The sequence below is a fragment of the Sitophilus oryzae genome, unplaced genomic scaffold (genome assembly GCF_002938485.1).
Source record: "Sitophilus oryzae breed Bouriz unplaced genomic scaffold, Soryzae_2.0 scaffold_1499_pilon_pilon, whole genome shotgun sequence".
In the NCBI taxonomy this organism is placed as follows: Eukaryota; Metazoa; Arthropoda; class Insecta; order Coleoptera; family Curculionidae; genus Sitophilus; species Sitophilus oryzae.
In genome coordinates this window covers 2,970,178-2,997,097 of record NW_022146168.1, presented here as the reverse complement: position 1 = coordinate 2,997,097, position 26,920 = coordinate 2,970,178, and the positions used below count along the sequence as shown (strand labels likewise).

The window sequence follows — 26,920 nt, the reverse complement described above, 5'->3', positions numbered from 1 at the left end:
CAAATTTAGATAAAAAATTAGAAATAGATAAAAGATAGACCAATCGCTTGCAATACAAAATATATAGATCTTCTATATACAATATACTCTCGATCATATATAAAAAAGCATGCAACAAATTAAAAACGTTGCATAGTTTTTGCATTATAAATTTTATATTAATCTACTTTGCTTTTCCCGTACATAAAAAAAGAACGTTTATTATTCATCTCATTTCTCATTGAATTAAAAAAAGAACATTTAATATTCTTGGAGTGAAAATCACAGTACCTTGGCCATTTCGAATACGAATAAGAAATCGAAGATCTTCTAAATAATTTTATAAAAGATCTTCATATATCTGAAGAGTGTATTGGATCAGTAAAAGACAATCGGACAAAAATTAAAACAATATCTCCAACTTGCTTCTCTGCAAGCTGATGGGGACCACGGTGACCCTTCACATAGTAGAAATAACCTTCTTGAAAACGACTCTATTTGCTTGTGTTCTAAACTCGTTTGGAACGGAAAAAAAGGTTTCTGGTTAAAATTTATAGTAATTTGCTTGGTTTTGTCAGTTTTGGACTATAATATTTATTTTTTTCTCGCTTTATTAATAATAGGTAACAACAATGCGCGGGCAAGATTTCTTTTTGATAAAATAATATCCATGTGTACCTATAGGAAAAGCGAAATTCAACTGATGATTACAGATATATTAATTATGAAAACGAGTAATGTGGATGCAATGTCCAATTTCGTCGTCTCTACCGTGTCCGGTTGGGCCAACCAAATTAGAAAATATAAATAATATATAATAAATCGTATTTAATAAGGAAACTACTATTAATTTTATATTTATATAGGTCAACTAATATTATATTAATATATAAATTATTGTTATAACAAAGCAAGTAGAGTTTGTTCTTATATCACAAGCCAATAGAAAGAGGTTTTGGCATTGTTTTAGAAAAAAAACTATAGATATATGAAATGACGACCTGATATGCCGTTAATTAGTCTACACAACTTATCTTTATTTATATATGTTGTTTAAATACACAGTATATTGGATACAAGTAAAATTTTAATGCTGATTTAAAGCAGTAAAAGATAACTGCTTTCTCTATATTAATATTCATATATTCATAATTTACAAGTTAATGCCGGTAAACAATTAGAATAAAAATATTTAAAACATATTTTATCCACCACTGATATATAACTATATAACAGGAGAATTTTAGAACTGCTATACGAGTATATCCCCCTTAATCTGGAATAAGACCTGGACAAATTTGTGTTACTGTCCCTTTAGCCTACATAAATTTAGATATTACATCAACATTTTACGTAAATTGCTGGTTTAGGGTTTCCTATTGTTTTAGACCCACTGACCCGAAATACTAAGGTTTAATAAATTTAATTTACTTATTTTCCCACATTTTAACACTATATGGGCGATTCCATTTCAAATGTAATTTTTTAATGGTTCGTTCAGTTTATTTTAAATTTTAATATACTATTCATACAGAATTATTTTATCAATATAAAAAAGCTAATCGGACAATTTATTTTATGGTAATACCAGGAAATTAACGTGTGATATGAAAAATTTGAAATTTGATTTTCATTCTTATTCTGTTTTATACATAAAGTAAAATGCCCTTTCCTATTAATTTTGTGTAAAAGCATTACAAAATTTTTTTGCAAAAAATTAAAAATGTCAAAAAGTATTAGTTTCAGAAGAATCACCCATATACTTAAATTATACAAGACCACTTTTGTCGTTTAAAGGCAACTGTTTAAATATTTAAACAGTATTATGCCTACAGTAAGATTAAAATGACTAAATAAATGAGAAAATTAGTCCCCTACCCCCATGTGCTTTTTGGTAATCGTGGCTTTGCTACACTGGAATCTGCCAGATTTATTATGACATCTGTAAGTAACGTAAGTGTCTGTTTTATATAGTGCACAAAATTTGATTTTCGTAAATGGTTTGAGAAAATGCCCGGATAACAATTTAATGCTTTAAGTTAACTCTAATAAAATCTGCTACCCTTCATAATTCAAGAAATTGTGATACGCATGTTTTAATTAAACATTATATTAATTGTTTATACCGACGGCCAAATATCTTGGCACTTTTTTAAATAAGCTTAAGCTCCTTTACTTTTAATATTTAATAAGAAACCAACCATAATTTAATTAACGTGCGCTTACCTGTACTTTTTTTGATTGTACATTTTTACAATCATAATACACACGCAATAAAACGTATTTTTTTGTAGGTTATACTTATGCAAATATAAAATGGTCAGGAGTCATGGCTCTGATCGTAAAATTATATTTTAAGAAAATTTACAGACGAAATTATTGCACAGGGTGTTTTAAAGGTAGGGTAAAAAAACAACCTCTCGATTAAACCTGTATAATATACCAAATACTAAAGTTTATAATAAACTTAGTTTACGAATTAAAGTTGATATAATTATATACAGTTTGCTAAAAAATTCATGAAAATAGGGCTAAAAATAACAAGAATATAACACTTTAAATTTGACTAAAAATTTCTCCGTTGCGTTTTTTTTGCATCTGAGTGTATTTAGTTTTAGTTCTTTCCTGAATTACACTAAAATAAATAATCGTAGGTATACTACTAAAACTGTTAGTTGCCGTCATTCTTCTTATCTTATTAATTTTCAAACTATAAAACTCTAGTTATTTGACTCTTATTAAAAAAAAATTAAAAACAAAACACCGTTAATTCTGGAATTTAATTGTTTTATATCTACTATTAAAATCTAAGAAAAACCTGAAAAAATTGCTTATCTGTCTTTTATTTACACCTTACTAAAAATAAATTTAGTTTGGTAATATTTTTCCCGACCATAAATACACGTTGTCTCGGCATATAGTAGCAGTTTATCCACAACTTATATTTGATGTAGTATATATTTTTATCGCCAGTCGTTAAAGCGAGAATTTTATGAGCTACCAAGAGACTTTTGCCTGTGGAGCTCGCGTTGACCTACGTTGATGGCAGATGGGGTGACCAACATGTTTAATCTTGCAAAGGTCAACATCGTGTTACGGTCACGCCTCGTTTAGTCGATCGCATTGTTGACAGAAATGTAAATTATTTTGGAAGATGTTGATTTTCGGGGATGAATGTGTAAAATAATTTCACGTTATTTTTGCATATTACCTTTCCTGGAAATATAACATTAAAACTGTTTTAATCATCTTCTGATGATGTTAACATAGTTAGTGAAACTCGCATCCAGTGCAGAAGTAAAGTGTTTTGGTGTATTGTGGTGAGTAAGTGTTTTATTTAGCTGTTGTAACTGTTGTTTGCTGTTTATTTGTTGTTGTATTTGTAATAACAAGGATATTTTTCAAATTTTCTTTACACCTTCAAATAGGTGGTAATAAAAAGTAATTTGATTTCAATAAAAAATAAAACAAAATAAATAAAGTAAGTTTATGTATGATACTAGTTTATCCACAATTTGTTTTCATGTCGACTATATATATTTTATGGTTCGTCGTTAAACCGCGAAATTTCTTAGCGATCAGGAAACTATTAGCCCCCATGCACCAGAAAACTCGGCCTGCAGATTCCGCCTTGCGACACGGCCTGCGAACTTCACCTGCCTGTTAGATCTTTCGACGTTTTATAGCTATTTTGGCCAGGCTCGCGATGATTTTTTCTGAAATTCCTGAAAGTTTTAATAACTTATATTTAATACATTCGGCGTTCGTCTGTATAGTTTAAGAATGCACAATAACCGAAAACGCGTTATAGCTTGTGCTATGGCGCATACTACCGAGATTGATATAATAAACAACTTGTAACACATTTGTTGCTTTGTGGTTATGTTGTGTGTAGTGGTTAGGTTAATATATTAATTATTTACTAAGTAGACTTAATAAATTAGTGCTGGCGCGTAAATAGTTAAATATTTCTCCGAAATTGTTGTTCCGTTTTGAAATCAAGATATTTAAGAACTATAAATAGTTCTTATACAGGGTGTTTCAAAAAACATGTGCCATCTCTAGTGGGGAGATTCCTCAGGTAAAAATAAGACTTATTTTTCATATCAACACAGGTCCGATTTAAAATCTTATCGATCTATTATAACTTTCTTCCAAGTATTTTTAATGATTCTAATGAAGTTTTGAGGGTAAAAGTGTTACATATTTTAATGCTAAAAAGGTGTCGATAAATGCATCAGAGACGTGCATATGGGTTAGTACAGGAATTTTTTCAAAAAAAAAACATGTGCGCCACTGACTTCTTTTCTTTTGATATCAAAATTGTGTAGGCCGTTTAATGCCAATTAAACGTTATCTCTTGATATTTTTTTGAATTCGGCCTCGTTGATGAGATAAAGGCAATTATGCCTTTATTAATCACAGTAAAATTAAAATAAAATTATTAACTTATATATTTTACCTAATTTATTATTAAATATTTTTACTATTAGTTATTATTACTATTAGTCCAACCTAGAACAATTTCAAATTAAAAAATAATGGTATTTAAAATAATTACGAAAATATTTTCAAAAATAATATTTTGTAACACTAAAACTATGCATCTTCATATCCATGTTAACAGGAACTTTTTTTAATATTTTTTGATGAGGAATCAATGAGTACTTATCTAAAACTTTCGCAAGTTAATTACATTAAATGTTTTTAGAGGTTACTATTAGACTTGGAACAAGGCAAATTAATAAAATTGCGTTTATCTCATCAAGGAGGCCGAAATCGACAAAATATCAGGAGACAACTTTTAATCGGCATTAAACTGCTTACACTATTTCGCTAACAAGACAGAAAAAAGTCACTGGCGTACGTGCTTTTTTTAGAAAAATATTCCAGTGATAAATCATATGCACGTCCCTGGTGGATATGTCGATAATTTTTTAGCATTAAAATATGTCGCATTTATAGTAACTTTGATCCTCAAAATTTCATTCGAAACGCTAAAAGTACTGGGAAGAAAATTATAATAAATCGAAAAAATATTAAGATTTTATCACCCTGTAGCTACGAAACTCAGCAGAATCGGACAGGAATTTTTTCTATGTTGATATGAAAAATAAATTTTATTTTTACGTGAGGAATCTCTCCACGAGAGATAGCACATGTTTTTTGAAATACCCTGTATAAAAAATGCCGTATTTGGGCTTAAAGAGACAAAGCGTCCGAAAGGCTGACAGCGCTTTCAGATAGAGCGGAGCGTTCGCGTGTTTTTTCAAGATAGCCGTCGACGAACTCAGCGTACGCCACCCATGTGAAGTTGGTTATATAAACTCATGGTACTTGCTTGAAATCGCGGACGGTCCGCCGCGGACGGGTCGCTCCATCTGACAGCGCCGTTACCTTTCGTTCGATTTTTCAGACAAATCTAATCTTACAGGCCAAGTCCGCGGACTTGGTCTCTGACAGCCAAATACTTTGTCTAGCCCAAAAATGCAAATATTTCGTCCGAAGGCCGGATACGCAGGTCGGGCCTTCTGGTGTATGGACAGCTATTCGCCGCTGGGCTCCTGCCACGTTGAATCCAGCTGGGGCAATTAACACGTTTAATCTCACAAAGATCAAAATACAGCTACGATAATAACTCGGTTAGTCACATTGTTGATGGAAATGTAAATTGTTTCGGCGATATTGCTTATGAGAGATGAACTGAGGTGTATGTGTTAATTTCGTTTTGTTAGACTCATTGTTATTATGTAGATTTGTTAGAGTGCGAATATATCAGGGGATCATATTATTCATCCGTTGTGTTATTTAAATATGTTTTTGTAAACCGGGGGGGATTACAAAATTAACAAAATGTAAATAAACATGTTGATATGCATTTAATTATATTTGGTTATAATTATATTAAAACAAATAATTAGAACAATTACTTATTAATTTGTAAAAAACTGGGATATATAATAAGAAATAGAAGTACAAAAAATATGTATACTACTAAAACTAATAAAAAAAAACTAATATTTGGAGTTAATCTATATCAACACATAAAATATCAAAAAAGATAAAAATTTTTATAAAAATAGGTATATAAAATTATAAATTGTGTTAATTAAAAATTATTTAGTAATCATGTAACATTTTATAAAGAAAATCATTTACTTCGATGGAAATAAGATACTGGCAATTTACCTTAACTGTTTCTTCGATAAATGAATGGAATCTGGAATAGGTGAATGGATAAATCCTAATGCGCTTATGTCTGTTTAATAAAAGAAACCGCATGGGTAGCCAAAGAGAAAATTGCAATAGACTAAAATAACAATTGACGACAGATATAAATCAAATAATTTCACAACGTGTGGTTTAAAAATACTTTACAAAACAATAAAAATTAGATTTCAAAGGAAAACCAACAATAAAAATAACTTCTGTTTAAATCTACAAGCAATACCAAAGTTAGAAAATAAATAAGTGCAAATATTTTCATGACTGGTAGATCTCGATAAAAGAAATATATTTTCTCTTTATCGTTTTTCAAATCAGTCCAAAATTACCGAGAAATTTTATTTCGAAAAATAAAAAATAAATTGATTTTTCGCTTAAGTTTTGTTTCTTGTAAATTTAATCTACTACATATGTTGCCATATTATGAATGCCTTATGTTTTTTAACTAAAAATTTAAAAAAAATGTTTTCAAAAAATTCCAAATTTTCATTTTTTTTTCGCGAAAAAAACCTCATAGATGTGTTTCTGAGGTCGAAATAAACTACCCCTAAAAATATTTGCTTATTAAAGAGTTCCCCTGTATATTTTGCTTACACAACGTTTCGGTCAGAAGTATCACTGACCGTCAAGTGTGAACTGTTGTATATGAATAAATTTGAATAAATTCGTTGAATAAATTCTTTTAGTTTCGATACTGAAGCATTTTCTACCACATTCAACGTATTATTATATAATTACTGTATAACATTTAAATAAAGCACCAATGACTTTATTAAAATACCCATATGAACTCTTATATACAGGGTGGCCCATCGAAAACGTTCCGCAAGGCATAACGGCCAGGGTATTTGTTTTTTCAAAAAATCCAAAAACACGTCAATTTTGTTTGTGATGGGGACAACTTTTGCGCTAAAAATGATTGCAAAATCTTCAACCCTCTAAGCGAGGGTGTCATCTCCCAACAAAGGGGGGTCAAGTGGCGCCGCAATGAAAAGGGCTTTCTATTCACTATATTTCCCCGCTGCGTTTTTAAAAATCGGTCGAGTCATTTTGAAAATATGAAGGATTGAAATTTGAAAAGTATTTTTTGCAAAAAAAATTGCATAAATTGAATTAATTAAAAAAACTTACCTAATTAATGAAGCAAATGCTGAAAATGTTGCCCGCCAACCTCCATACAGTAATACAAATTATTTTCAAACCGTTCTCGAACATCCTCAAGAACTTGCGGGGTCACTTCGCGACAAACATCAATAATTCGTCTTCGCAGGTCTTCTAATGAGGCGGGTGGAGTGCTATACACTTTACTTTTTATGTGTCCCCATAGAAAAAGTCTAAAGGAGTCAAGTCGGGTGACCGGGGAGGCCACTCAACTGCACCCCTTCGTCCTATCCACCGACCGGGAAAGTTATTGTTTAAATAATTACGCACATTTTGAGAGTAATGTGGAGGCGTACCGTCTTGTTGAAATATTAGTTCCGCTTCAACGTATCCAAGATTGTTCTCTATGAGGTCAGTTAGGTCTGGGTCGATGGTATTTTCCAGTAAATCCAAGTACATTTCACCTGTTAGATTTCCAGGAAGAAAAAAAGGACCTACAATAGAATTTCCAAAAATACCAGCCCACACGTTCAATTTCTGAGGGTTTTGGGTGTGCACCTCGTGAAAAACCCTGGGGTTGTCCTGAGCCCAGTATCGACAGTTGTGCCGATTAACTACACCGTTCAAAAAGAAAGTACACTCATCCGAAAAACACACATTAAATAGGAAATTATTATCATTCGCCACTCGTTCACTCATAGTTTCACAAAATTGCAAACGACGATCAAAATCGTCTTCGTTGAGTTCTTGTACCAACTGAATTTTGTACGAGTGGAACTTGTGTTTTTTTAATATCCTTTGTACACTTGTACGATTCACGCCGGTCTCGTTGGCTAATTTTCTTGTACTCAGCGTACTATCCATGGCAACTTCGCCCAATACGAATACCTCCATAGCTTCATTCACTACAGGATTTTCCCTCTGCCTCTTTTTATTCATAACGGAACCAGTTTCGCGAAATTTTGCTACTAACTCGCGAACAATTTTGCCATAAAGATGTTTGTCAGGATGGCGTTCATTGAATATCTGCTCAGCCCGATTGCCACATTCACTATTTTTAAAATAAAGTTCGATTATTTCCACTCTTTCTGCAAGTGAGTACACCATAATTGTTAAAAAGTTTAACGATATTGAAAAGAACTTCAACCGCTTCAACGCACAAGTCACAGAACAGCTATCTAGCAACTACCGCACCTGATCGTTCAACCTTCTGGCAAGTGAAAAAATGCGTAAACATCTAGAAATAATAAGAAAAAACTGCAAATTGGTCGAAGGAATTTATCCTTATCGTTACTCTGATAAATGTTTAAATAAAATTTTCAAATTTCAATCCTTCATATTATCTCAATGACTCGACCGATTTTCAAAAACGAAGCGGTAAAGTATAGAGAATAGAAAGCTCTTTTCATTGCGGTACCACTTGACCCCCCTTCCCATTTGAAAAAAATTGGGGGATGACACCCCCGCTTAGAGGGTTGAAGATTTTGCGATAATTTTTGGGGCAAAAGTTGCCCCCCTCACAAACAAAATTGACGTGTTTTTGAATTTTCTGAAAAAAAAATTACCCTGGCCGTTATGCCTTGCGGAACGTTTTCGATGGGCCACCCTGTATATTGTAGTGTAAGATTTCTATTTGTCACTTGTATTTTACGCCATGCTCTATTAATGTCTGCTTAGGGAATTTAGATATTTAATCTTCCAGAGGTTATATCGCGCCACTGTCACAACTCATTTAGTCACGTTGTTGATGGAATTGTAAATTGATCTGGATATGTTGATTTTGGAAGATAAATAGATCTAATCCCGTTTTATTGGTACCTAGTTGGTGATAATTGTGTACGTAGTTTGTGGTAAGTGTACCAGCAAATATAAATGACTAACAACATCTACTTAACTAAAATTTATACATACTTTAAACTATAAGAAATATTCTAATACATGGTTTTTTATTACAGCATTTCATTTAAAAAATTTCTTTAATTTTATTTTAAATAACACTAAATTTATTGGTTCTACTAATAACTACCTTTCTAATTTTATACATAAAATGTAGAGAATAACACACTAATTTACCACAATACACCAAAACTGTTTTAATTATCTGTCGATGATGCTAACATGGTGATGGTTGCGAAACGCGCGTCCATTGTTAAGTAAAAGTGTTTTGGTGTATTGTGGTGAATTAGAGTTTTATTTTGCTGTTATTGCACCAAAGGTTCCAACGCCTAAATGTAACAAAAAATATTTTTGAATAAACAAATGACTTTAGAATAATCACAATGGAGTTTCTTAGTATCTTTTGTACACCAATTTAAGAAATGTGCCATCCCCTCATCTTCAGAAACAAAAAAAAATATTAAAATTAAACAAAGTCAGAAACACTTTAATGCCTTTTGTAGATACATCAATTTAACCGTTAGCTTCTGATCAACTGCTTTAACGCATGCTGTTATACAGGGTCCGGCAATAGTGCGTCGGGCATGTGTAGCTCCTAGAATAAACTTCGAAATTTTGGTTTGTTACATTCGCTTTTTTTAAATCATATTTATGTTCTTCTCAAAGAACTACGTATTTTTAACAACTTACTTGTAACATATTTTTTTTTAGGATCTCGCTCTCAAGACATAAACCAGGGTCAAAGCAATACAAAGCACTCAAAAGCAAAGAGTGGATACGCTGCAACTAATGGCTTCATAGAGAACACATGGTGGCTTTCAAGTAAGACAGAGTTATTAAGGGAATATTAGTAAAGAATTTAATTTTACTATAGATCGGGCTTCCTTTTATATATAATATAGAGCACATACTGAATATTGAGTAATTAATTAAACCATTTGGAAAGTCAATAATCCAGCGATTGGAGCTGTTACTTTAAAATTCACCTAAACAGCTAATTACTTAAGCGATAGTTGCGATTAATCATATAAAGGTAGATATTTTTTGGAATCTCAGGAAACCTGAAAGATTGGTGTCAGTCATTCCAGATCATTCGGTCCTTCAGTGATTCATTCAACAAGTTTGACAAAATAAATTCTTATTTGGCTTTACCGTTATCGAGTGACGAAGTTAACCTTGTCAGCTAGTTATAAATAATACAAACGATACCATGCTGAAATATATATATATTATATATATATATATATATATATATATATATATATATATATATATATATATATATATATATATATATATATATATATATATATATATATATATATATATATATATATATATATATATATATATATATATATATATATATATATATATATATATATATATATATAAATATTTTTTTTTTCAAACGTCACAAAAATATTCATTTTGAGGCGTAATTACCAATATAAAAAAAAGTAAAGCACTTTTACGCCTACGAACGAAAGTACAAACTGACATTAAGTGTCAAATCCAACGGGCGTAACCGTAGATTCTCGATATATAATAACTGTCAAGGTATTAATTTCTATATTATTTTCGATGTTTGGAATGGTTTCAAGTTGTTTAAAAAATTATTTGTGACGTTTCAAAAAATAGTATGTTCTGTTCGGAGTAAAAATGTACTTTTTGTAGCTCACCTGTAACGTCGTCAAACATATAGCCTCGCCAAAAAAAGTACAATTTTTACTCCTAATGAAACAGTATAATATTATGAATAGTTATAGAACTAGTTATAATACCAATATTTCGCTATATAAGCTTTTCTTCTCATTATCCATCATTAGATTTAAACAAAGGCTAAGTTGTTTAAAATGATAGGAGAATATTTTCGAACGCCGCTCTAATGCTAATTAATATTTGATCTTGCTAAGATCGATATTGTGGTATTTACGTGTGTGTTGGTCACATAGCTGACCTAAATGAAAATTACTTCCGCAGGGTTTATCTCAAGAGATAAAGGAATTTTGTTTTGTAAGCCTATCCTGTCATGTTTGCCGTAGTTGCAATCTTGATAATATGCTTGAAGTGCAATTTCGAAACAAAATGTGATGGTCTTAAAAAAAAGTTTTATTCTTTGAATTTATTTCGTTCTTTGAGTTATACAGGGTGAGTCTTGAATAAGGTCAAATGTTTTCACGGCTGGTAGATATCAATAAAAGAAACACATGTTCTCTTTACCGACAAATAAGTCCAAAATAACTGAGTACTTTGAAAATAAAAAAAATGTGGCTTAAATTTTAGGAACTACTGAATCTTTTCTGGGTTTTCTTTCTTCTTAATTTAATCTATTACCTATGTTGCCATACTGTCAAGATATGATGTTTTTTAAAAATTAAAAAAAATCCAAAAAAAATTTCGAAAAATTTCAAATTAAAGAAAGATCTCGAAAAAAGCATTATATACGTGTTTCTGGGATCGAAATGAACTACCCCTAAAAATTACGTAATATATATACTAGCCCTGATTACCAATTATACGAAATAATTTACTTTAAATTAATTAATAAAGAATATAATGATTTTATACTGGATATAGTACAGTATACATATATACTGTACTACTGTTATACTGGACTAGTAGACTGGTTATACTCTACTACTGTTATACTGGATATAGTACATATGCATACATAAAGTTACACTAAAGTACACTAGTTCCTAGATTTTCTTACATACATAAATGTATGAATAATATTTCTCACTTAATAATATTCGCAACTTTTATTAATGTAATAGATATTTACGATACAAGTGAGTTAACAGCATCATTAAGATTACTGATGGAATAACTCGAGCGAAAATTCGCTCGAATACTCGATTATTGAAATAACCGACATCCGTCGACTATGAACGAGCCATGCAAGTGACGAGTACCAAGCGAAAGCAAGCGATCCTAGAATGAAATAAATTGAAATCCGATTTTAATGTGACATACTCGATAAAAAGTCGAGCGAATTTTCTACATACATTGCAGGTAGCAAAGTTATACAACGCCGGCGCCGTATATATATTTATCCGTTGCGTATCTGAGGGACAAAATTTTACGACCTACATCGACAATGCTTTGAAATAAACTAAATCAAGCGATCAAAGGAATCGCTTGCCGCTTGCCACTTGCATTAATCACCGAAAGAATATGTGCCCTGCGCACGTAACTTACTGCTTGGCGCTTGGCGTTAACGAGTACTTACATCAAGCGACGGGTGAAAAACCGTATTTTTAAATACGAGTGATATTTCGCTCGAGCGATCACTCGGTTATTACAATCGCTTGAAACTCGAGTACTCGATTATTGAAATTAATCGGTTTTTCCCATCACTAATCAAGATACGCGTGTGAAAGTAGCACGAGTTGTGACATAATATGTAGAATAGAGAATGTATAGGATAAATAACATAACATTGCATGTAGAATGGGGAATGTTTAGGAGGGGGGTTAATCACCGCGACCTTACATATCTATTGTGTGTTCCCCTTTATTGAGTTATAACGAGTTATAACTCATCATAACTACCTTGTCGAGTTATAATGAGTTATAACTCATCATACATTCTCAGGGCTTTTACAAAAGCGAGCATCTGAGACGGCTCCGCAAAGGCCAGCTCTCCACCTTCGACATCAGCCGTACCAAAGTTTATGGTACAAACGGTTATCGTCTTGGCGCACTCAGTGATAAGGTGTTCTGGTGTTGCCCATTTTCCCTACAGAATCTGAATTCACCGTTGTTTCTCAGCTTCAATCCACTGAGGAGTTCGTTTTGGAGACTGCGTCCTGTTAGAAACCCCATGACAATCCGAAGATTGTTCTTAGTTAAGTCAAGGAAAATCTTTGATTTTTCTCGGTCGTAAGGTTCAGATGACACTGTTACACTTTCTTAGCAGAGAATAGACTAAATTCAAAGTCCACAACAACAAGCTACTCTGACGCCGTTGTAAATGTATATTAGTATATTTAGAGATATATTACTCGCTCAGTCAGACATAAAACTGAAACTTTAAAAAAAACTTATTGCTTCTATGGAATTCTAAGAAATAGTATTTCATCACAAAAGCAGGTTGCAACATATTGGCTCGACTAGAATTTTAATATGTTAGATCCTATATAAACTTTTTATATTCCCTTAGACAGATATTTTCCAAAAATACAGTTCGCCTCCTTCAGATCATCGTAAAAACTAGGTATAAATCATACCTTGTCGAGTTTATTAGTTTTGCAAATAGGAATATTTGCTCTTAGCGAAACGTCACGTGCATTCGTGTAACGCGAATAGGAGAGCTTGATATACGTTTTTCATAAATTCGCGGAGAGTTCATATAGATATTTTTTAGAAAGACCGAAAAAGGACGCTTCCGAAATTTCGAGTCAGCTAAAAGGAAATGTAATAAAACACGAAATATTGGCTTCTTCGATTTCTTTTGCTTTTACTATTTCAGGGTAGGTACTTTTGAAATGAAGTAATATTTATTAAATTTTGTAATACAATTGTTTCTACAGTGTGCACCAAATAGGTTTGGTTTGGTTGTTAACTGATAATGCTTGTAATCAATAAGCAATATTAATTTTATTTTGCAAATTATGGAATATCAAAAATTACTTCAGTTAAAAGTTAAAAATAAACTCAGTTAACAGCGACAATCAAAAAGTAAAGAGGCAACAAAGTAATGAAATTTTTGAATGTTCAGAGTGAGGAAGAGAGATAACATCACGTATTGGGCTCTTCAGTCACAGAAAAGCTCATGAAAGAAAACGCCTCGCGTAACCATCTTCTGTTGCGTGTCAAATACTCGTCAGCGAGTAATGGCAGTAAGTAAGTAAGTAAGTTATCAATAAGCAATAATAATTTAATTTTGCAAATTATGAAATATCAAAAATTATCATACGGGGTGACCCAAGCTTCCGAAAAAGTTCAGTATGTCCCCGGATTGTCTTTACAAGAGGAAACACTTTTTTATTATTAACATTTTGCGAAAAAAAAAATTCATATAATTTTTTGCTTGTTCTCTAACGCTTAATTTCCTTTATAGTTTTCCAAATTTCCATATCGTTTTAGAGAAAATTAAAAAAAAAACATGAAAATATCGTTGAATGTTTTAGTCCGAAAAATCAAAAGATTTTTCTATGGTAAAATAATTTCGATTTCGTTCTTTGATAAATGGTTATTATTCATTTTGATTAAGGTTTTTCATCCTTAAATTAACAAAATTATATTACCATAGAAACGCGTTTTGATTTTTAGGACTAAAAAATTCAACCATGTAGGTATTCAGGCTTTTCTTAATTTTTTCTAAAACGGTATGGAAATTTGGAAAAGTATAAACAGGATAAATGATTTTAGAACAAGCAAAAATTTTTATGAAGAATACTTTTTTTCTGAAAATAGCAATACTAAAAAAGTTTTTCCTCTTGTAGAGACAATCGGGGACATACTTAGGTTTTTGTTTTGTGATTTTCATTTCAATTTTTTATATAATATGGAGGTAATGGTAAAGCACATTTTTGTACATATTTGTATCAACAGATAGAGTTCGAAAATATTTTCAAATTAAAGTTGTATATTTTTGGAAGTAGCTGAATATATTATGGATTTTTTTAGCTCATTGGATTTGCCATTAAATTTTCATTCCAAAAATACCATAATGTCATTTTGACCCAGTTCATCACCGAGTGATTTTTGAAATATATCCGTTTTAAACAAATTTATTGCTTATATAAAGCCCTCTCAACATTTTAAATTCGAAGAATTTTATTTTTTACAGCAAAATTGAATAATAATATCTTAAAAAAATTGCAATCTTGTTTTATTTAAAATCTTGTTAAAAACATATATTATGAGCCATAATTAAATGTCCACTATTTTAAATAAAACATTTTAATTTAAATCCACTATTTTAAATAGAACACCTTGTATTTTGTATCATAATCGAACAGAGTTTCTCTGTGTTTTATTAAGCACTTCCTATACCTAAAATAAAATAAATATTTAAAAAGAAAATTCTCTTTTTTGAAAAAAAGGAAATTTGACATTCGTTTTTTCAATAGTAAGCGTTCATCATTAAAAGTGTCATAACTATCTACTACAATATGAGATTTCTTTTTTTAAGGTAGCTTCATCCAAAAATAAGGTTTAAGTTAAATTCCCCAATCTTGTGATATGTCATCCTATTCAGAGTGTCATTTTCTATCAAATAAAGTAAAAAAAAAAATACCAAAAAAACGGTGAAACAAGAAGTGACCAAAAACAATTGAATAGGTCAATCAATCCTAATTTATGTCATATACTAAGATACCAAATCTCGTTTTTTATCTGAAAAAATAAAAAAAGTTATAAGGGTGAGCCACTTTTGAGGCGCACCCGGTATAGGTAATGTATTATTTATATAAAACTAAATTGGCGTCTATTGAAAAAAAAAACTAAATAAAAATTATATAACTAAATTCTAGTTTCATAGGTGTAATGTTTTGTTTCAGATCATTTATTAAAAGTAGTTCGTGATACGGAATTATTGTGTGACATTATTGTGCAAGCAAACCGACACACACCTGTCACTTTTTGTAGTGCCTTTTAACAATAATATCCCGTAAAAATATTTTTCATTGTGTCAGTGGTTATTAATGTCTTGTCTCGCAGATACTCTTTATCATTTTTATGAGTTTACCGTCTAAAGAATATAAGTCGTCATCCATCAGATTTCCGTTCAAAGTGGATTCTTAGTAAATAAAATGATCAACTGACCATTTGTTTCCGTTCTTTACTGTCCAATATTTTATTGTTTTGCTACTTCATGCTATAGTGACAATAACTCAAATTTGGTTTTATTTAGTCAGTAATCAAAGTCAGTAAAAGATCAACTGACCATTTGTTTCCGTTCTTTACTGTCCAATATTTTATTGTTTTGCTACTTCATGCTATAGTGACAATAACTCAAATTTGGTTTTATTTAGTCAGTAAGCGTTTCAAATTCTTTTAATTTACATTTAAGTAATAAAAGTTAAGTTTATATATGACATAAAATGACTATTATAAATGACATAAAAAATAGAATTGCTTTTTATTACTTGTTGAAAAGACATTATTAGTTTTTAACAAGTGGTTGTAACACTTTAATTCGTAAACTCAATTAATTTTAAACTTTAGTATTTGGCTAATTATACAGGGTTAATTGAAGGGTTGTTTTTTACCCTGAGTTTAAAACATCCTGTGCAATAATTTCGTGAGTAACTTTTCCTAAATGATTATTTTTCGATCAGAGCCATGTCTCCTGAATATTTTGTTGTTTGACTCATGCCAACACATGCCTTGGTTAATTTTTAAGAGCACAATGAACTTGCCACAAACATTTTGCAATTTTTTAAATTATCGTTCAATTACAACTTTTTGGTGTTATTCTTCATAATGACGAGGTGGCTGTGGTGATTATTGTTGTGTACGATTAAATATGGTTCTTAGTGTCGTAGATTGTGCAAAACTCATTGATCTTTGAAGAAGAATGAAAAACCCTAACACAATATATTTGCAGTTTCTTAAACAGTATGAACTTACTTAGAAATACACAACAATCTACAGGGGGAGGTAGTACAAGCAGCCGGAGTCTTTTTTACAAGTTTTCTGTTTCTTTGTAGAGTTAATTATTATTACAGTAATTTTTTTCAATGTCCTTAATTTTGTTATTGTTACTAGTATTTATTAAAACCAAGCCTGTTTCGTTCTTTTTAACATTTTTTAAGTTTAATTATGGAGTTCTAATTAGTGTCGATATGACATTACGACAATAGTCACCAAAAATACCTCTTAATATTAAAAAATAACATCACAGAGTAATGATAGTTGAAAAAATTGCAAATTGTTGGTGGCAAATTCATTTCGCTCTTAAGAAATAATAATTATACTAAACATTATTTTTTTCATTTTCGTTAAATTATGTGTTATTAACATTAAGATCTTAAATGAAAAATTTTTTGGGATATTTTTTATTTTAACACGTTTGGAAACGAGTATGCAATTTGGGGCCTAATGTGGACAAAGTATGCCTGGTTTTAAATTTACCCTTTTACCCTATCTTCACTAATATGATTCACTATGGATATATTGATGATTCTATATTTATCTGTAATAATTATCCGAAAATTTATTTGTGTAATATATCTATAGAATTAAATTTAATTTTCTATCACCAATCACTAATTAAGACTATTGATTTGACAATTGCATGTATAATCATTATTATAATCCAATATTAATCTAAAATTTTTAATTTTCTTGTGATTTAGGTTCGTTGGTAAGTTAGTTTTAGTCTAGTTATTTATTACTCGATTCCATATCAACATATTCACAAATTGGAGGCTGTTAACAATTAGCAGTATTAATCCTTCTAAGATCAACACTGCACCATGTGGTGTGTGTATTTCTAAGTAATTGGCGGTAACGTACGGCGATATTCCTATTCTACCTTAATTGAAAATACAGTATTACAACTTATTATATATTTATATTATTCTTTTTTAATAACGCGTAATTTAAATAACATACGAACAACAAAAAATATGCAAAACTAACATTAGGCATGTTTGTTGTGGTATGTCTATAACATAAGAACCCGGGAAACATTGTAAATTTACCTTTTATAGATTATATACAGGGTGATTCAAAGGGATGGAAGCCTATATTTTATACATACTTCTTTTTTAATTTAGGGACGGTTCCACAAAGCAAGTATATACCTGATATAACCAATTCTTGGAATATCTATTAAAATTTCAGTTCAATAAGGACGAAATGATCGGAGAATAATTATTCCGAATTTATACTTGCTTTGTAGAATCGGCCCTTAGGATTCTTGCATAAATGCAACTGCTCTATCTACATAAATTGTTTTCGGTAATATAGTGCTCTCATTTCATTTAAAACTATCTGCTGATTTAGATGAAATGCACTATACGTACAGGGTCCGGCAATAGTGCGTCGGGCATCTGTAGCTCCTATATTAAAAACAAATTGTATAAGTGCAAACCTAAAGTACCTATGTATTAGGATGTATTTCAGTTGCCATTTTTATTGACGGGAAGCATCGCCTAACTTTTTTTACAAGAACGGTAGTAGACCGAGAACAGTGTAATTAAGAAACTATTTGAGACAGAGTTTGCCAAAAATGTTTTTTAGACCTACTACTGGGTAAATGAATTTGTCAATAGAGTATGACATTTTTTGAAACTTTAGTTTCGCAGATATAAATTTAATCGAACCTTTTAAAAAAATAATTTTTATTCAGAAACCATTTGACACAGAGTTTACAAAATGTTTTTATACCTACTACTGGGTAAATGAATATGTAGATATAGTATGACTTTTTTTGAAACTTTAGTTTCGGAGATATAAATTTAATCGGACTTTTTTTAAAAAGGAGAACAATGCAGTCGTTATCGGTAAAATAGTTGCGTGATTTTATTTTTTCCCTCTTCAACTTATAAGATTCACTTCTAGACATATACAAAGTGTTTCAAAAAACATGTACCATCTCTCGTGGGGAGATTCCTCACGTAAAAATATAATTTATTTTCTATATTAAAATATGTCCGATTCTGCTTTGTATTGTAGTTACAGGGTAGAAGAATCGCTAAGATTTAAATCAAATTTTGAGGGTAAAAGCTACTATAAGTGCGACATATTCACTAATGATGTGCATATGGTTTTTTTAATACTTTTAAATCACATTTTTTTAAATAAATTTGGTTTTAAATAAAACTCTTTTTTAATAAAAAGATAAATAATAGACCATATTAAATTTAGTTGATTATATGAAATTAGATATAATGTCCTAAAGTTAAAATAATTAATTTTAATTCTAATAATACTAGACACAAAAAATTAAAGAATAGTTTGTACAAATATTTTGTTGTAATCGTATTATATACCCTTAAAATCCCGAAGAAAAATTTGATTATTTTATTCAATATATGTTTACTGTTAATTAATAACAAAAATAAAATAATGTGTTAAAAACTGTGTTAAATAATGTTAATTAAATCAAAGAAATGAATTAATATGAATGTTTGTAGAAAGAAACGACAATTTTGTAACTTTATAACTTACTATGGGTACGATAAATATAAACTACTTTTAACTTACTATGGCAAGACGATAAATATAAATAAATAACAATGTAAATACATCGTATAATTGAAAAAAAGGCATCAATTTATATGTAAAGTTATACCTTAATTGTCACTTATCGTCATTTCCAAGTCAGCTCTTCCCCATTTTTTTCGAACGTATGGTATTTTATTATGATATTTAAATTCTGCAAATATTTTAAATAACAATTATTTTATTAAGATAGATTAAAAAGAGGTCAGTTTATTAACAGATTAAATTTAAGGGATTACATGAATTTTGCGGTTAAATCCATTTGTCGCAAAGTTAAAATCATTTGCTATTTTGACCGAACAAAAGGTTGGAGACGTTTCACAATTGAATGGAAAATGGCGAAACGCGAACGTGATCAATTGTATCGACAACACAATGCTAGAAAATATGGCAATTGATTTCCCGCTTTCTTACAATAAGGCTTTAAACCAGTAGCGCTGTTTTTGCTGTAGGATGAACGCGTTTTGTCGTAAATTGTAGAAAATACCTCCAACATACGAAATAGGAATTCTTAACTAATCGATAGATATCGCTTTATTCTTTGTAGATACATGTATCGATGTTTGGTATGATTTATTTAGAGTTAGATAAACAATTTAAGTTTTATAAAATACTCTTATAAGGAATAATCTTTTTAGGTTTAAAAATTATTTTAATATAATTTAACTATTTCTATGAATTAATATAATAACTAAGTTACCATCGTACTAATAATATAATATATAAAGTACTTTCAATTGTTTATTCTACATAACTAGAAAATATACATAAGTCTAGCGCATATCATAAAATATTTTAAATTATATCATATTTTAATACGGTGTGCATAATTGTAAATTCTATGATTACCTTTTGTTTATATTTCTTTAATAATCATGTAATGAATATCTAATTATAATTCAAATGATGCAAATAAAATGCATGTTTAATCGATATGATATAATGTTTTATAAATATAATAAAAATGGGGCGTTGTAAGTTTTTATAGCGAAAATTTAAACCTAGAATAATTATTACCTTAAATGTATAAATATCGTTAACAACTGAAACAATGCGCCGAAATTTACTTTCAAGTAATACATTTTGATAAAGACCCTACCTGGTTGAAACGTCAATAAATGTAATTTATAAAAAAAAACGTGTTCTACCTAAAGCCAAGAAAAAATTAGATTAAACATATTCTTAACTCCTAATTGCCAATAGTCCTGAAGAACTACAAGCACAAATTAATAAACTAAATACAGCCAGCAATAGAATGGGTCTCAAAATAAATTTAGCATAAACTAAAGTAATTCACAACGAACTAGTGGAAAGCAAAGACATTCTAAACAAATAACACAATATTGGGAATAGTAAGTAGAAGAATATACTATATAGTATATATATTAGGGACAACTAATACACAGCTCGGGATCTCTACTACCAGAAATCAACAGACGAATTAAGTTAGCATGGAGTTCTTATGGATGAAACTCAATCATATTCAAATCTAGAATGCCACTCTATCTAAAGAAGAAAACATTCGACCAACTATGCATGCAAAACTTGGACACTTAAAATGGACATTATAAGGAAACTGCAGGTCGCACAATGCTCAATGGAACAAAATAAGCTGGGAATAACCAAAAGAAACCGTAAAAGAATAGAGTGGATACGACTAAAGACCGAGGTAATAGATGTCACCCACAGAGTCAAATCCCTCAAATGGCAATGGGCAGGATCCCTGGTATGAAGAACGGACAACAGAAATTAAAGCATGGTACCCAAGAGAAATTAAGAGACCTAAAAGAAGACCGAATAAGAGATGGAACCATGATATTTGTAAATTAGCAGGCACTGTTCGGTTTTTATATGATTCAAAATAAAAAAATATATAAATTGTAAAATTAGTAATTTTTTAATGGCCATAATGCGTTCTTTCAAAATCATCGAACAATTAAATCATTTCCATAGATCCAGTGACGTACCGTGACTTTGAATTTTGAGACCAAAAACTGACAAATAATTTGTCAAAAAAATCATATTACGGCTATATGTCTTATTTTGCATAAAAATGTTACTAATAATTATATTTCTTTCCTAACTAAGTGGTTTTATCGCTAAATTTAACTAAAGCTAAGTACAACACAAATCTTAAATACGTGGACTATTATAACAACAAATACATCGTAAAAGACTATTTTGGTAGCATTCTGAACGAGGATTCAAGTTAAACTTTTTAGAAAATAATTTAAAGGAAAAATGAACCTGCTCAGATACTTGTTCCGAGTAAAATCCTAGAGCTCTATGATTTGCTTTTATAAACTCTGGCACATGATGCAGAATTGCATGAATCTTTGGAGTTATCTTAATACCTAAATTGAGTATTTCCAATCTAAATTGTTCGATGTCATATTCAAAATGTTTGTTTAGTGATTGACCAAACAACTCGAAACTACTTGATTGAATGCAGAAAACACTGCAATATATTTATTTCCTAATAATAAGGTGTTTAGGTTTTTGCTTGTCAAAACTTTGAATAGAATTCTTTACCGGGCGATATCGTCTTCAAAATATCCACTTTCTTTAAAAGTTGTCTGGCGTTATTTCCGTTACATTTTCCATAATGATCTAGTTTCAATCCCGCTTTTTTTATCCATTCTGTTGCAACATTGGTATTCTCCAATTCAAGACAATCAAATAGTTTTTCAAATTCAAATTCAAATACAAATTTCTTCATTAGACCCCATTAAGTTTTACAGAATAATATTAGTATTAATAAATGTGTGTCTAAAGGGATCGCACCGCGATTAAAAAACCACAATGGCACAAAGTGCAAGGCAATACAATGGCACAAAGTGCAAGAGTGGTGCGACCCCAAAGTTTTTGAACCACACCTAACAAAAGGTGAAGCTCAGTAGGGGGAATATACTTTAAGACAGGTGTTTCTTCGTCGCCAATGATTAAAGGTATGTTTATACAGTTTTCTAAAAAATAATTGCCCTTTTTCATATGGTTCATTGAACAACAGTTTAAAAAATACAAAAAAAAATCAAACAAAAACGCTTACTAAAAAATCTTTGGCTTTTGTTATATTTCCTCCAGATTGTTGCCATAAATTTGTATTTTCTGTAATACTATTTATAGTTCTGAATGATCCTTTAATTTCCATTTCCTTTACATTTACATCATACTACGGGCCAGTGTGAGTGGATGAATTTGACTGAAGACCAAGGAGAATCATAATAAGCTTAAAGTCAGCGGCAAAAGTATAGGAACAAATTCCACATATGGACTGCAGATCTAACGTCTCAAAGAGGCTTTTAATGTTAGCATAAGATTCAGACAACTTTGGTCCTTAGCCAATTATGAATAGTTTATTAATTCCAGCACTTTTATATTTCTTGAAATATTCGGGATCATTTTCAGGGAGCACTTTCAGACAAACTTTAAGTGATCCACCACCACTATCAATGCCAATTTTTACATGAAAATCTTCAGATAATTCTCTAATTTCCAAAATATATGATAGAAGACCAGATAAATCTGAGCAGTATACAAAAATTAATATTAACTGAATTAACATTTTTCCTTTAAATTATTTTTTAAAAAGTTTAACTTGAATTCTCGATCAGAATGCTGCCAAAATAGTCTTTTACGATGTATTTGTTGTTATAATAGTCCACGTATTTAAGATTTTTGTTGTACTTAGCTTTAGTTAAATTTAGCGATAAAACCACTTAGTTTGGGAAGAATTATAATTATTCTAACTTATTAGTTAACATTTTTGTGCAAAATAAAACATATAGCTGTAATATGATTTTTTTGACAAATTATTGTTTCAGTTTTTGGTCTGAAAATTCAAAGTCACGGTACGTCACTGGATCTATGGAAATGATTTAGTTGTTCGATGATTTTGAAAGAACGCATTATGGCCATTAAAAAAATACTAATTTTACAATTTATATATTTTTTATTTTGAATCATATAAAAACCGAACAGTGCAGGGATGACTTGAGCCCACATAGCCAACAATAGACACCAATGGGTATAGTATAGATGAAAAATAGAGACACTTTTGTTATACATATGTATATTTTTAATAATATTTAAAAAATCACTGTATTAAAAACTATGTAGATAAAGTATAGATAGTATTTAGATAAAATTAATTTGATAAAGTATAGGAATAAATATGAATGTTTAACTAGAGAGTTAAAAATTAAAAAAAACTTTGAAAATATCTAACTTGCTAAGAGCCTTATGAATAAATACGTCAAAATTGAATGAGTCTATCACTAAAATAATCAAGTAAGTTTTAAAATTAATAACAATACAAACCCGCCTTAAAATGTCCATGGCTTTTACTAACTAAAATACGCTGTTTGCCATTTTATCTATCCAAATAAATGAACCCATTAAACCATAAAAGAACACTATTAAAGTTATAATGATACAAAATGATATTTTACAAACTTCTGTTTTTCACACATTTTTCAATAAAGAGGCGAGGTTTGCTATTGTTCTTTTAAGCATCTAAGTCGTTATACTTCTTTTCTTCAACGTCAAACTTTAAAGTTACTCTGCAACAATTTCGAGAAATTCTAACTTGCAATAAGATGTCTTCGTCGATGTCATATACCGAGTGCGTCTCAAAAATGACTCGCCCCTGTAACTTTTTTATTTTTTTTAGATAAAAAAACGAGATTTGGTATGTTAGTATATGACATAAATTAGAATTGACTGATGTATTCATTTGTTATTGGTCATTTCGTGTTACACTGGAAACGGCAACAATTTTTTATTTTTAAATGACACTTTCGGTATATTTTTATTTTCGATAGAAAATGACAGTCTGAATATAATGACATATCAACTTTTAACATGTTCTCTTTAAAAAAAATTGTATATAAATTTAAATCTAGAGTGGCATAGCTGGAAAAGTGCCAGGAACCTTGGAAAAATAGACTTGACTGCCCACTGTCAACCATTACTGTTTAACAACTGTCAACTAAATAAGTTTTTGTAACTGAGTACCATCTGATAAACAAAAGTTATTACTAGTTTTTACTAGGCATTTATCATAGGATTTAAAAACTTATTGCCCTGCCGAGTTTATACATTTTGTAGGGACCAGTTAGACCTAGTATAATATTGTAAAATCTTAAAATTAAGAAATTGGCGCTTATCAAATTCCCCTGGACCCTTCAATTTATGTCATATACCAAATTATACGATTAATACCAAATCTCGTTTTTTTATCTGAGAAAATAAAAGAATAATAGGCGTGAGCTACTTTGAGACGCACCCAGTGTAGTTTGTCTCATATTCTATTGTTTTAGTAGGAGTAAAAATGATACCCTTCGTGGCTAGTCTCTACGGACGACATAGGCGAGACACAAACAGTCAATTTTACTCCGAATAGAACTATATTTTTTTCAAACGTCGCTAATAAGGTTTTAAATAATTTTAAACGTTTCAAATAGTATAAATGATTTAAAAGTAATACCTTGTATGTATTTATATATCAAGAAACTATGGTTACGCTCGTTGAATTTGACACTTTATGCTAGTTAATAATATATTTTCGTACTTTAATACTTTTGTGACCTGTGAACAAAAAAATTATACACATACACTACTAATAATATATTCTTTTGATGTAAACATAAAAAATAAGTATATTAATAATTAAATTATATAAAATATGAATCGATAATTATGCAAAGTATATGTCTATGGAGATAATAAAATCAAAATAAAGTAAAAATATGTCTTTGTGAAAATATTCACTGTATCTTCTTAGCCTCAGGTATTAGTACACTTTTTAACCGAATGCAAATTTTGAATAAAATTTCTTTTCGATAATAGTATTATTATGATATCAGTATGTCCCACCGATTTTTAATTTTCTTGTATTATCTTATTTTGTTAACTGTAGGTAGGATATTCTCTGGAAAATATTCGGTTTTAATGAAAGGGTTTTAATTTTCGTTTAATAATATTTTAATTAGTTATATTTGATATTCATCTAAAAAGTTACAAAAGCTCAACAATTAGAAAAATAGTACTTGAAAATACGAAAAATAATATCACAAAATTAATTTATTGAACTACAAAACCCGCAATTTGTCTAAAAAGAAAAAATATCATATTTAAGGCTTTGTTTGCCATTCTGTTACGTACATTTTAAGCTACATAATTTAAAAAGCACACTATTTTCATTTTGTTTCTCTTAGGTAAAACCACAAAAAATGTTGGCTTGTAAACGGCAAGTTTTTATTCATATTTTGCAGTCAGATAGCGTCGAAAATACCTTGTTTGCTTTTATGAGAATTAATTTACAATTTTTTTCAGGGTTAAACAATGAAAACTTTTAGTGGCTTTTCATAAATTTACAACTGCATGTTGTGTAAAGTTTGGTTCTTCACAATGTTTATATGCCGTTTGTGTTTTGATATATATTTTACAATTATTATATTACAAAAATATTTTTCTATTGTGATTCTATTCATATTGTTTACTGACACAATTTTCAATTTATATACCTTTACTACCGTCATTTAAGTTGTTTTTCAGTTTCTAAAAATTGATGTTAATTTAGTTAATTTTGCAACTCTACGGAAACGTACTAATAAAACTTTACTTTTTATGTTTTACTTTAAACATCTTTGTATGAATTACTTACCTAATTTAATGTGCTTTCCTTTACTATTTCACATTTAGTAAATATATGTTTCACCATCTGCAAAAAAGAAACATTAACTTAATTAGATATTAGTGACTTTAATATAATATATTTGCTATTTAAAAACTAAGAGGTAATCATGTAATTATGATAATATAATAATCTAAATAATTTATAAAAATCTTGTATCTCAAACGGTATCGAACGTTAAAGCGATAACGTCTTATTGTAGGAAAATTTGTATTACGAGTAGAAAGCCACTAATGAGCTAGTTTCCGTGTGAATTCTACTCTAAAGTCATTTAAAAACAAACGACTTTTTTATATTTCTCTTTCAGCGACGAAATATCCACGCCTTTTTTCTAGACATAAACCCGCCTAACAGCGCTTTCAGATGGAGCGGAGCGTCCGCGACGGACCGTCCATCGTGTTTTTTCAAGATAGCCGTCGGACGAACTCCGTCGGACGGAGCATACGCGCCCATGTGAAATTGTTCATATAAACTCATGGTACTTGCTCGAAGTCGCGGACGCTCCGTCGCGGACGGTCCCACCACGTACATAATAAACCACCACGGATAAACCCACCACGTACATATACACAAAAATAATTATTTATATATTTTTATTTAAATATTTTTGCACATAAGTCTATACCTAAAAAATGTCTATACCTCTGTGGCGGATTCATCTCTTAAAAAAAGTCTACAAAATAAAATAGCTATTTTTTGTAAAGACTGCTGCGTTAATCCAACGGAGACTAATTGCCAGCAGTGGTTTACTAATAAACAAATTTGCCTAATGGCCAAAAATGCTTTACACGTTTCGGGAATTATATCTCAAAAATAAACGGAAGTATAGCGTCAACGG

General features: G+C 30.1%; 1 protein-coding gene across 1 annotated transcript in view; it reads right to left on the bottom strand.

The window, feature by feature from the left end:
• Positions 1–26,920, bottom strand: part of LOC115877843 (octopamine receptor beta-2R) — a 417,890-nt gene that overhangs the window by 107,167 nt on the left and 283,803 nt on the right. Inside the window, exon 4 of the mRNA XM_030894166.1 lies at positions 26,053–26,109. The gene's annotated coding sequence lies outside the window, so the exon portion shown is untranslated. The remainder of the gene's footprint in view (positions 1–26,052; positions 26,110–26,920) is intronic.